The sequence below is a fragment of the Neofelis nebulosa genome, chromosome X (assembly GCF_028018385.1).
Source record: "Neofelis nebulosa isolate mNeoNeb1 chromosome X, mNeoNeb1.pri, whole genome shotgun sequence".
Taxonomy (NCBI): Eukaryota; Metazoa; Chordata; class Mammalia; order Carnivora; family Felidae; genus Neofelis; species Neofelis nebulosa.
In genome coordinates, this window is record NC_080800.1 from 40,181,489 (window position 1) to 40,192,218 (window position 10,730).

Consider the following 10,730-nt stretch of genomic DNA (forward strand, 5'->3'; position numbering starts at 1 on the left):
TTTTGTTCGGTTCTTTTATATCCTCGCTGCATTTCTGTATACTTGTTCCATCAACTACTAAGAGGGGAACGTGGAAAATTCCCATCTGCAATCGTAAATTCACCCATCTCTGCCTTCAGTTCTATCCGATTTTGCTTCGTGTATTTTCAAGCTGTGTTGTTTGCAGCAGACACATTTAGAACACTTAACGTCTTACGAGTGAACTGACCCTTTAACCTTATGAAATGTCGCTCTTTGTGCCTGGTCATTTTCTTTGCTTGTAAGTCCACTTTGTCGGCTACTAACATAGAATTTTTAGGCCACGCACAAAGCAAAAGCAATCCAGAAATACCATTTTATATCACATCACCTTAGAGTTCTGTCTCATGTAGATTATACACTGTATGTAATGCTTAAGGACGCTAGCGGTTGTATAACGTATGAAAGATATAAGTAATATACAAGCACAATGGTGCTTGCAGGTGTATCGTTTGCAAGGTGGGAGACCTTTCTTCTAAATTTCTGTAGCCCAAAGTGTACTATCACGTGCACTGCTTTCACAGAATGTAACTAGATGTTACGAATAAATGAAAAATAGTCCAGTCTTCCACTGTCTCATAAAGAGAGGAGACGCTGCCTTAAGCAGAACAGAAACGTGTTTCTTTGCGCATGTTTCTTTGCAGTATTCCCCAAGCTCTGGTTCTTAGAAAAGGCTTGTTAGTCTTATTTTGAGACCACCGTGCGCCTCGTGGTAGTCAGACTTGTGGTAAAAATACCAGGTTTGGCTTCTTTTGTGTTTGGCACGTCTTGCTAACGTCATGCTACTCGTCTTTCTTCATCATAAGTAAAGAGCAGCGTTACTTTATTTTTCGTGGAAGAAGTGAAATCGTATTGGGCAATTCATCAGATTCTTTTTTTTTTTTTTTTGCATCTAGTAAAATTCTGACCAGATTGGAAGTATGAATAATTTCCTTAAATTGGTCTATAATAAATCTAAAATAACACCCAAATGCGATGAGGATCAAGGAGGGCATTTGTTCTGACGAGCACTGGGTGATGTATGGAAGTGTTGAATCACTACATTGTACACCTGAAACTAATATTACACTGTGTGTTAACTAAGTGGAATTAAAATAAAAACTTAAGGGGCACCTGGGTGGCTCAGTCAGTTGAGCATCACACCCGAATTCAGCTCGGGTCACGATCTCACGGCTCGTGGAGTTCAAACCCCACATCAGGCTCTGTGCTGACAGCTCAGAGCCTGGATCCTGCTTCCGATTCTGTGTCTCCCTCTCTCTCTGCCCCTCCCCTGCTCGTGCTCTCTCTCTGTCTGTCTCTGCGCGCACACACACACACACACACATTAACACACTCTCTCTCTCTCTCAAAAAGAAACATTAAAAACATTTAATAAAAACTTTAAAAAAGGAAATAATACCAAAGTATTCAGCACTTTATTTGAATGTGTAACCAAGGAATGAGATAACTATATACACAGCCCATGTATAAAATTCTATTTTAAAAGTCTGAATGTTTTAGTATCATATGTGAACATAACCCAAGTGAATTTTCTTCTCTATTAATTACCTCACCCAAGCTGTGTTTATTCTGCCAAGACATATCTTGAAGCAGCACCCAACTCTCTGTCCTGTCGTCCACTGCTGCAGTTCCGACCCTCATCCTCTCTTACTTGCTCTTGCTTTCTGGGCTTTTCTTTCTGTTTCCCATTAGAGAAACTTGGTCACCAGGGTTCTTGTTTGAAAAAATAGCACAAGTGATTCATGTCAACTCCTTGTTTAAAAATTTCCACTGCGCAACATATTGTCCAAACTCCAAGATAACATTCAAACACGTGAGCGCCTTAAAACGTCTAACACTGGTCAAAATGTATTCCTTCATCACTTGACGCTCTACCCTGCATGTACCCTGAACTTGAGGCACATCAGTGTCACCATTTATAAAGTTGGTCTTTTGCCTGTAAGATACTGTGTCCATCCTTGTGAGGATGACAAGGTGTTTTGCTATGGTCTGCGTTACGTGGGCAAAGAAACAGAGCTTCATGATCCAGCCCGGGGTCGCAGACCTGGTAAGCCAGAGAAAGGAAGATGATCTAGAGATCAAAATCTTCTGAAACAGTTCCTGAAGGTGATAACTTAAAGAATGACAGGTTTAGAGAAATATGGTGAAAACTCATAGATAGAGGCCCGGCATCTATCCCATTATGCTTCTAGAGCCATGGTTCTTGTTCTTGGCTTCGCATTAAGATCATGGGTGGAGTGCTAAAAAAACCGATGGCCCAGTCTCCCCCCCAGAGAATCTTGTGTCATTGATCTGGAGTGCAGCCTGGCATCAGGATGTTTAAAGGCTCCACGGATGATTCTCACGTGCAGCCAATGTCAAGAACAACTGTTCTAGACCAGCTGTTCTCAGAGTACATTCTTTGGACCAACAGCATCAACATCACCTGCGAACCTGTTAGAAATGTAAATTCTCAGGCTTCACCCCAGATGTGAATCAGAAACTTGGGAGGGGGCCCACCATCTGTGCTTTCACAGGCCCCCCCCCCACCCAGGGGATTCTGATACAGGCGAAAGTTTGAGAATCATTGCACTAGTCTAACACATTCAAAACTTTTTGGATTGGAGCCTACAGTAATAAACGCATTTTAGATAGTGTCCCAGGACATTTCCATATTACATGGTCTTTACTTATATAACTGAAACGACATTTTCATGAAACGTTAGTAACTCTGAATGCACACTGTGATTTTTCTACTCTATCCCATCCCATTCCATTTCATTAAAAAATATGAGTCATGGGATGCCTGGGTGGCTCGGTCGGTTGAGCGTCTGACTTCGTCTCGGGTCATGATCTCACGGCTCCTGAGTTTGAGCCCCATGTTGGGCTCTGTGTTGACAGCTCAGAGCCTGGAGCCTGCTTCGGATCCTGGGTCTCCCTCTCTCTCTCTGCCCTCTCCTGCTCATGCTGTCTCCTTCTGTCTCTCAAAAATAAATACACATTAAAAAAAATAAAATAAAATGAGTCGTGACACCCTAAATTAATTTCATAATCCATTAGTGGATTATGAAAAACACTGATCTAGTGTCCTCTTCTCTTCTACAGAGGTTGGAAAATTAAAATCTACGTTGCATGGACTCCGTGGCGACCGGTTCTGTGTGTATACAAGGTCTACCCAATCCGGTGCATGCGTGTAAGATATGGAAGACAGAATTTTCCTATGGTAGCATTAACAGAGGATCCCATGTAGAGGAACTAGATTCATGGGTGTTGAGAGAGGGGGTGGGGGTATCAATTTTTCTGGTGTTGATCATAGCAGGCATGGTGTGGTTCTGCAGTGGCACTGGTGATGATTGTTCTGATTGTAGCAGCTTTTTTTTTTTATGGCTATGGCTAGATGGTTCTTGAACGAGAAGCTTCCTGATGTAGAGGAAATAGTAGCTTCCCTGGTGGCTTTCCCTTCTGCAGTCCGGCTTTGGGATTTGCTCGAGGAATCTCAGCTTAAAGTTTGTTTCTTCACCTTTCCCAACGATTCTGAGTGATTAAGAAATGGCAAGCACTTAATTGTTTCTGGGGTGTAAAGTTTGGGGTGGACACAGGTAGGAGAGGAAACCAGAGAGACAGATGACAAAGGATCTTGTATGCCGTATTATTTGGAATTTGGAATTTTTCCTGTAGTTAATGGAGAGCCATTACCTACTTTTAAGTGGAATTTTCAGAACTGACTTTTAGCCAGATCAGCGCTACCCAAATTGTGGTCCGCACATCATTGCTGGTCCAAGAACGATCTGCAGTAAATACATACATCGAGATAAAGTATCTGAACATTTTTAGAGCAAGTTGATGCTGCTGCCACATCCAAATGAGGAATCAGTTGACTTTGACAAAGTATCGGTACACCATCTATTAGGGAAAAAACAAAAGATCACGCTTCACCATAGGTAGTTTGAGAAGCACAGAGCTACATTATTCTGGAAGTTTTATGGAAACTGAAAAGAAGGTATAAAGACATCGGGAGCTTTCTAGTCAAAAGGACATCTAGTCAAAAGGGACTGTCATCTCTGAAAACAAGAAGATGGAACAGAAATGCATAGTACTGGACTCGCTGCGCTTCGGGTTGTGAAGCAGAAAAAGGCATCCAGATTTTTAGTGTCTGTGAGGTAAACATTTCTTCACTGATGGTTACGTAAGCTGGTAGTAAGTTCAGTGTTGTCTACAAATCTCTTTCTTTTGACTTTCATCTTCAAAGATAGTTGAGGGGCGCCTGGGTGGCTCAGTCGGTTGAGCATCCGACTTCGGCTCAGGTCATGATCTTGCGGTTTGTGGATTCGAGCCCCACATTGGGCTCTGTGCTGACAGCTCGGGGCCCGGAGCCTGCTTCGGATTCTGTGTCTCTCTCTCTCTCTCTGACCTTCCCCTGCTCACACTTTGTCTCTCTCTCCCAAAAATAAACATTAACAAGATTTAAAAAAAAAAAAAGATAGTTTAGCTAGATACAGCTATTTTTCTCTCAAGTCCCCATTATCTTCCTTAATCTTTGGATTAAGAGTATGATGCCAGTTGAACTGTCTTTAATCTGCCAATTTCTTCCTACATAGCAATGAAGATATTCTTTTAGTCTTCGATACGTAGCAGCTTCACGGTGATGTGTCTGAATATGGGGGTTTTGGGGAGGGATTTATTTTTATTTATTCCGCTTGAGATTTGGTATGATTCTCAATGTCATTATCTTTTCCAATGTTATTTCTCTTCCAGGCTTTGTGTTCTCCTCTCTTGGAATTTCTACTAGAGATGTAATAAACATGTTTGTTTTAGGATTCAAGGTCTCTTAACTGTGCTTTTACATTTTTCATTTGTACTCCAGTTTGGGTAATTTTTCTATACCACTCTTCTAGTTCAGCTATGTATAGTGTTTTTTTTTTTCCCCATGTTCACGGAGTTGGTTGCAATTACCAGCAATTTTTTGAAATGAAAAAACTATATTCTATTATTTCTGAAAATGTTATGCCACTGAGTTTCAAATCTTTGTTTTCTTGGTAATTCCATTATATGAAGTTCAAAATGATAATATTCTTCATGTTTGTTTATGCTGATTTTCATTCATGATGGCTGGTTTTCTTGTCTTGACTGTATATATGCATATGTTATTTTAATTGTAAGATCGTGCTTGGTGGAAAAGGAGGCAATATTTATGTGTGGAAATCCTATGTAGCCAATTTTGAGGATGGGTCCCTTCAGTGGGATTTTGAATTTTCTCTTCTAGGTCTCTTGAAGTGTAATCAATTTGAGGTTAGTTTTCCACTTGTATACTGATTTCTCCGGAGTTCCTTGGATCATTCAGTGTCCTAGTCGGGATAAGATAGAATATCTTATTTATGAGTGTGATACATCAGTAAATGGGAACTGACCACCAGATTTCCTCTGTGCATGCGCGTGGATTTTTCCACAGCACCAAGCAATTCTCCAAACACCAGCTGGGTGTCCTACAACTCAGTTCTGACACTGTCTATCTGGAAATAGCATCAGATCTCACAGGTTAAGGGTTTAGTCCCGCGAGACTCTCCCGGTCCCCACACTTCAGGTGCCAGTGACAAATCCAGATTGTCGCCTGTGCTTCTGACCAACTGGTTATAAATCAGAGGTTCCCACAACTCCTTCCTTAGGTTTGACAAATTTGCTTGAGTGACTCACAGAACTCTGGAAACCCATTTACCCCCAAGATTGCTGGTTTATTATAACAGGACATAATAACTCAGGAGCAGCTAGACAGAAGAGATCCACAGGGCAAGGTATGGGGAAAGGGTGCAGAACTTCCACGCCCTTTCCAGGCCCGCCACTCTCTCCACATGTTCGCGTGTTTACCAATCCCGAAGCTTTCCAAACCCTATCTTTTGGTGGGGGGCGCTTATAGAGGCTTTATTACATCATTGGCCATCGGTGATTGAACGCAATCTTTAGGCCCTTTCTCCTCCCCGGAAATCAAGGAGATGGGATTGAAACTTCCAACCCTCTCATCACAGGACTGGTTCTACTGGTGACCAGACCCACAATTAGGTGTTTCCCCAAAGTCACCTCATGAACATAACAAAGACATCTTTATGGCTCTCATGAAAGGAAATTTAGGAGCTCGGTGCCAGAGCCCAAGATGAAGACCAAGTATGTATATGTGTATATGTATACGTATATGTACATATATACACGTATATATACGTATACATATACACACATATATACGTGTATATATATACGTATATATGTGTGTATATGTATACGTATATATACGTGTATATAAATATATGTATATATGTGTATATGTATACGTATATATACGTGTATATATACATATATGTATATATATATAGTCCAAAATATGATTCTAGATTTATGAGAAATATATATATAAATTAAATTATATATATATAATTATAAACAATATTATATATATATTTCTCATTATAAATCTAGAATCATATTTTGGACAATATATACATAGATATACATATACATACACGTATATACATATATATACATATATATACATATAAATATACATATATATACATATATATAGTCCAAAATATGATTCTAGATTTATAATGGGAAATATATATATAAATAAAATTATATATATATCTTTATAAATAAAATTATATATATATATTTCTCATTATAAATCTAGAATCATATTTTTTCTGAAACCGGATTATCATTGCATTTCTAGGATAAAACCTACTTGGTTGCATTTCTTTGTCAAACCCTCGATATTCTTATTTTCGTTTTGTTTTGCCTTCAGTACACTGCTGGATTTTACCTCATGAGATGTGTAGGATTTCCTTTTCTTATATTTTTCTTCATAAATTGTGTGTGCATGTGCGTGTGTGAGTGTGTGTAGGGAGAGAGCAAGAGAGCAATGAATTGAATCCTGAAGTCTTTGTGGCTTCAGACAACAAATGTTTGTTTCTTGCTCATACACAATCTGCTTCAAGCTGGGCATCTCTTCAGAGCAGCTCTCCCCGGAGCAGTGATCCAGAAGGATCCAGGCTGATTCCATTTTATGATGTTGTCATAGTTTCTAGGTCTCCACAGCAGGAGAAGAAAGAGCGCAAAAATGGGAAAGGGGCTTTTGACTTCCTCAGCCCAGAAGTGACCGTGGGCGAAAGCTAATCACAGGCCTCTACACAGTCGCAAGGGTATGGGAAGGTGCAATCTTTCAGGTGTTAGGAAGGAAAGGAAAACTATATGTTGGAGAGCGTAAGTGACGTCTGATACACAGGTAGTGTAGATTTGTGCCCTATTGTTGCAGGGTTTTTTTTACCACAATACCCGGGATTTGTTGTCTCCCCGCCTCGAAGAATGGAGAGGTGGACACAAAATAAACAGCAGGCAGAAATTTATTAGAACGTAAGATTAGAAAGGAAGAGTAGAGGAAAGCTCCCTTTGCCGAGAGGGGACATTGGCAAGTGAACGCCGGAGGACTACAGGCAAGGGTCCTTGTGGTACAAGGTTCTGATTGCCCCTCCTTTCCCTTCCCCCTCGTTCCTTCCCAGATCCCACCCTTATGGGTTGGACAACTCTAGCTGCTGCGTTGTCCATTCCTGATTGGCTCGTTTCCATTGTACGGGGGGCGGGGGGGGGGGGGTTGGTCTACGGCCATACCATTCCTCGTGGGTCATAAGGTTTTCTGGTCCACTTATTTTTAGTCAGGTCTTTTGTCAGATTCCTGAGGGTGTCTGTGATATTCTTAAGAAGAGCCTTACACCCAAGGGGGTTTGCTGTGGTCAGATACTCCCAGCATTGTTCCAAAATACGTCTTTCCCCACCCAGGGACCTCAGGTCCTAATCCTTTCCCTGTCTGCCTATTTTATTCTGTCCTTTTCCTATCATACTATTAGGGTAGACACCTTCTATTCTCAAGGGAGACTTTTTTCTCAACTAAATCCAGATCGAGGCACTAACCTTTGCAAGGGTTTATATCCTGTCTATACCTCCGAATAGAGTACACAGTTTTGACAGCCTGTGTTTTTATTCGGGGATCTTAATTCCATCTATTTGCCTCACAAGGGCCTTGGTGCCTCTCCAAGTGGTTAAAATATTCAAGTCTTTTATCTACTGATGTAGGGAATGCTCTTAGGGTAGCCAAAGCATGAGTGCCTATGTATTTAGTAAGTTTCCTCTTAAGTTTTGACTCTTGGGGATTCCTTCCTTCCTAAACTTTTTATTTTGCTGTAATTTCTAACTTAAAGAACAATTGTAAAGATGAAATCCCAGCCCAGCTCCACCGAGGCTATCCCTGAGTCCACAGAAAGCTAAACTAATGGTCATGACCTTGGCTTACTGGGACATCCATAGACTGGCTCATACTATCCACCTGCTTCTGGAATACCCAGATGCAAACTGTGAGGAAACGAAGTATGTGATGAGGGCTGCTCCAACTATGACAGAATCCAGCGGCTGCATGAGACATTCAACTTGAGCCTGGACTTTTTCAGCCTGCCCTGTTTGATTGATAAAGCTCGCAAGATCATCCACAGCAATGCTATCCTTCCCCGCACTGCTCACAAGCACAACCTATGAGAGGAAGCGGAAGAGAAGATTCGTGCGGACATTTTGAAGAACTATGTTACAGACACCTCCAACCAGCTGGCCAGTGTTTGCTACAGCCCTGACTTTGAGACCCTGAAGCAGGAGAACTTGGAGGGGCTCCCTGAAAAGAGGAGGCTCTTCTCACAGTTTCTGGGGAAGAGGCCACAATTTGCAGGGGACACGATCACCTTGCTTCTGGCATCCTTGGCCTGCACTGTATATTTGAACCCGAGTGCCTGGATGTGTCAGACACGAAAGACTTCATCACCCTCTGGCCCGAAGGAGATCTCCGCTTATGTAAAGCCCACCTGCCTCCTCCCAGGCCCTATGCACGGAATGACTGCCATGTAGGGCAACAAGTTGGGCCCTGTTGAGGCCAGGAGATAGGAGCCAGGAGCTCGTACTGCCCCGCTGGGAAAAGCTGGACCTCCTTGCACTCCAGAATCACGCTTCTTGTTCCTTTCTACCTCTTTTCTTTCCTTCTTTTCATGGTTGTCTCTGCTTTGAGGTGCCCAACTGGACCCCTCACCTGTAGGGCTCAGCCCTGAGCTCCCCGACATTGCCCTGAAGACCAGTATTGGCCTGGTATGCAGGCCCTGCTCCCCCCAGCATGGTCTTCGCCCCAGTCCTGCCTGGTCCCCAGTAAAGCCTTCATCATACGTGCGCACACACGATTTATGAAGGAGAATCTAAGGGAAGAAAATCCTAGACCTATCTCATGAAGCACACGTTATCATATCCAATTCAACAGTAGCAAAAACAAAACAAAAGAAAAAATGAAAGCATCTCAACTGTATCAGCTGTATTTTACAACCGTCTGTATTTTCTACGTTTTGACATCTTGGAGCCTTGCTAATCTGGAGAGACTTCCCCTCCCAGGGCAAGCTAATTTCTAGAAATTGTAAACAACTTGCCCGCAGGCGCGCCTTTCACATGCAAACCAACTAATCCATATCCCCAACCACTTCCTTCAGTCTCTCACGCATGAAGCCAATATTCCCCCTGCCTTAAATCACCCCAAGGTCAGGTACAGGACGACTGGGGATCACCTCTACAGCCTGGAGCCTGCTAAAAGTATTCAAACTCACCAATCCGAAAAGGCTGACCTTGCCTTGCCCATTCCTTGCCATCAAAACCACAATAAAGGCTGGCAGCCATATTGCCCCTTCACTCCTTCTGCCCCCTGACTGACACCGGTACTTCCCTCTGTGGCCCCCTATGGCGTGACATGCTCTTTCCTCTTGGGAACTATGAGTAATAAACTCTGATTTGAAAAGCAGTTTTCTCATGTCTGTCGCCTTACCGTGCCTGATTAAAACAAATCTCAGGAACATTTCAAGACATCAGTCAAGTAGAATTTATCCCCAAAATGAAATGATAATTCATGATCCGAAAACCTACTACTGTGCTATAGCATACTAATAAAGAATATAGTCATATATGATCATGTCCCTGGAGCAGAGAAAGTATTTGATAAAATTCAGTCAAATATATCCTTCCATAGCCCGGAGCAAGCATATATTTAATTGTGACACTTTTGACACAACCCCATAAAGTCAGAATCTCAATAAGCATTAGTAAGTGCTTCTGTCCAACCTTATGCTGGAAGTGAAGAAAAACAAAGTGTATCTACATTGGATTAGGAAGAGACAAACTGTCTCCATTTGAAGATTGTGTGACAGTCTCCATAGAAAATTCAAGAGCCGCTACAGATAAAATTATTAAAACAAATGAGGATTCATCAAGTTTGCTGGGTAAAAGATCCACCTAGAAACCCAACGGAAGTCTTCAAATTGTGTCTTATACTACATAATACTGAGTGACAAAAGCAAAGTTCACAAAGATTCATGTGGTTTGGTCCCATTTATACGAAGCTCAAAACTTGAAAAATAATACTCGGTATGGGCTGGGGATGTGTACAAATGTAATAATTAAATTAAAGTTCGTGCGCTAATGATAAATTCTAAATTCATGATGCTGATTACCTCTGGGGAGAGAGGGAAGGAAATGAGCTGGGGGTGAGAACACATGAGGCCTACATCTATCATTTTCCTTTACTTAATTTTTTTATTCTTTCTTTATTTTTGAGAAACAGAGAGACAGAGTGCGAGTGGGGAGGAATAAAGAGAGAGGGTTGACGGGGGGGTGGG

The 10,730-nt window shown here is 41.8% G+C and overlaps 1 pseudogene; it reads left to right on the forward strand.

Moving 5' to 3' along the window:
* Positions 1 to 8,311: 8,311 nt before the first annotated feature.
* Positions 8,312 to 8,931, forward strand: LOC131502055 (glutathione S-transferase Mu 1-like; annotated as a pseudogene).
* The last annotated feature ends 1,799 nt before the right edge of the window (positions 8,932 to 10,730 follow it).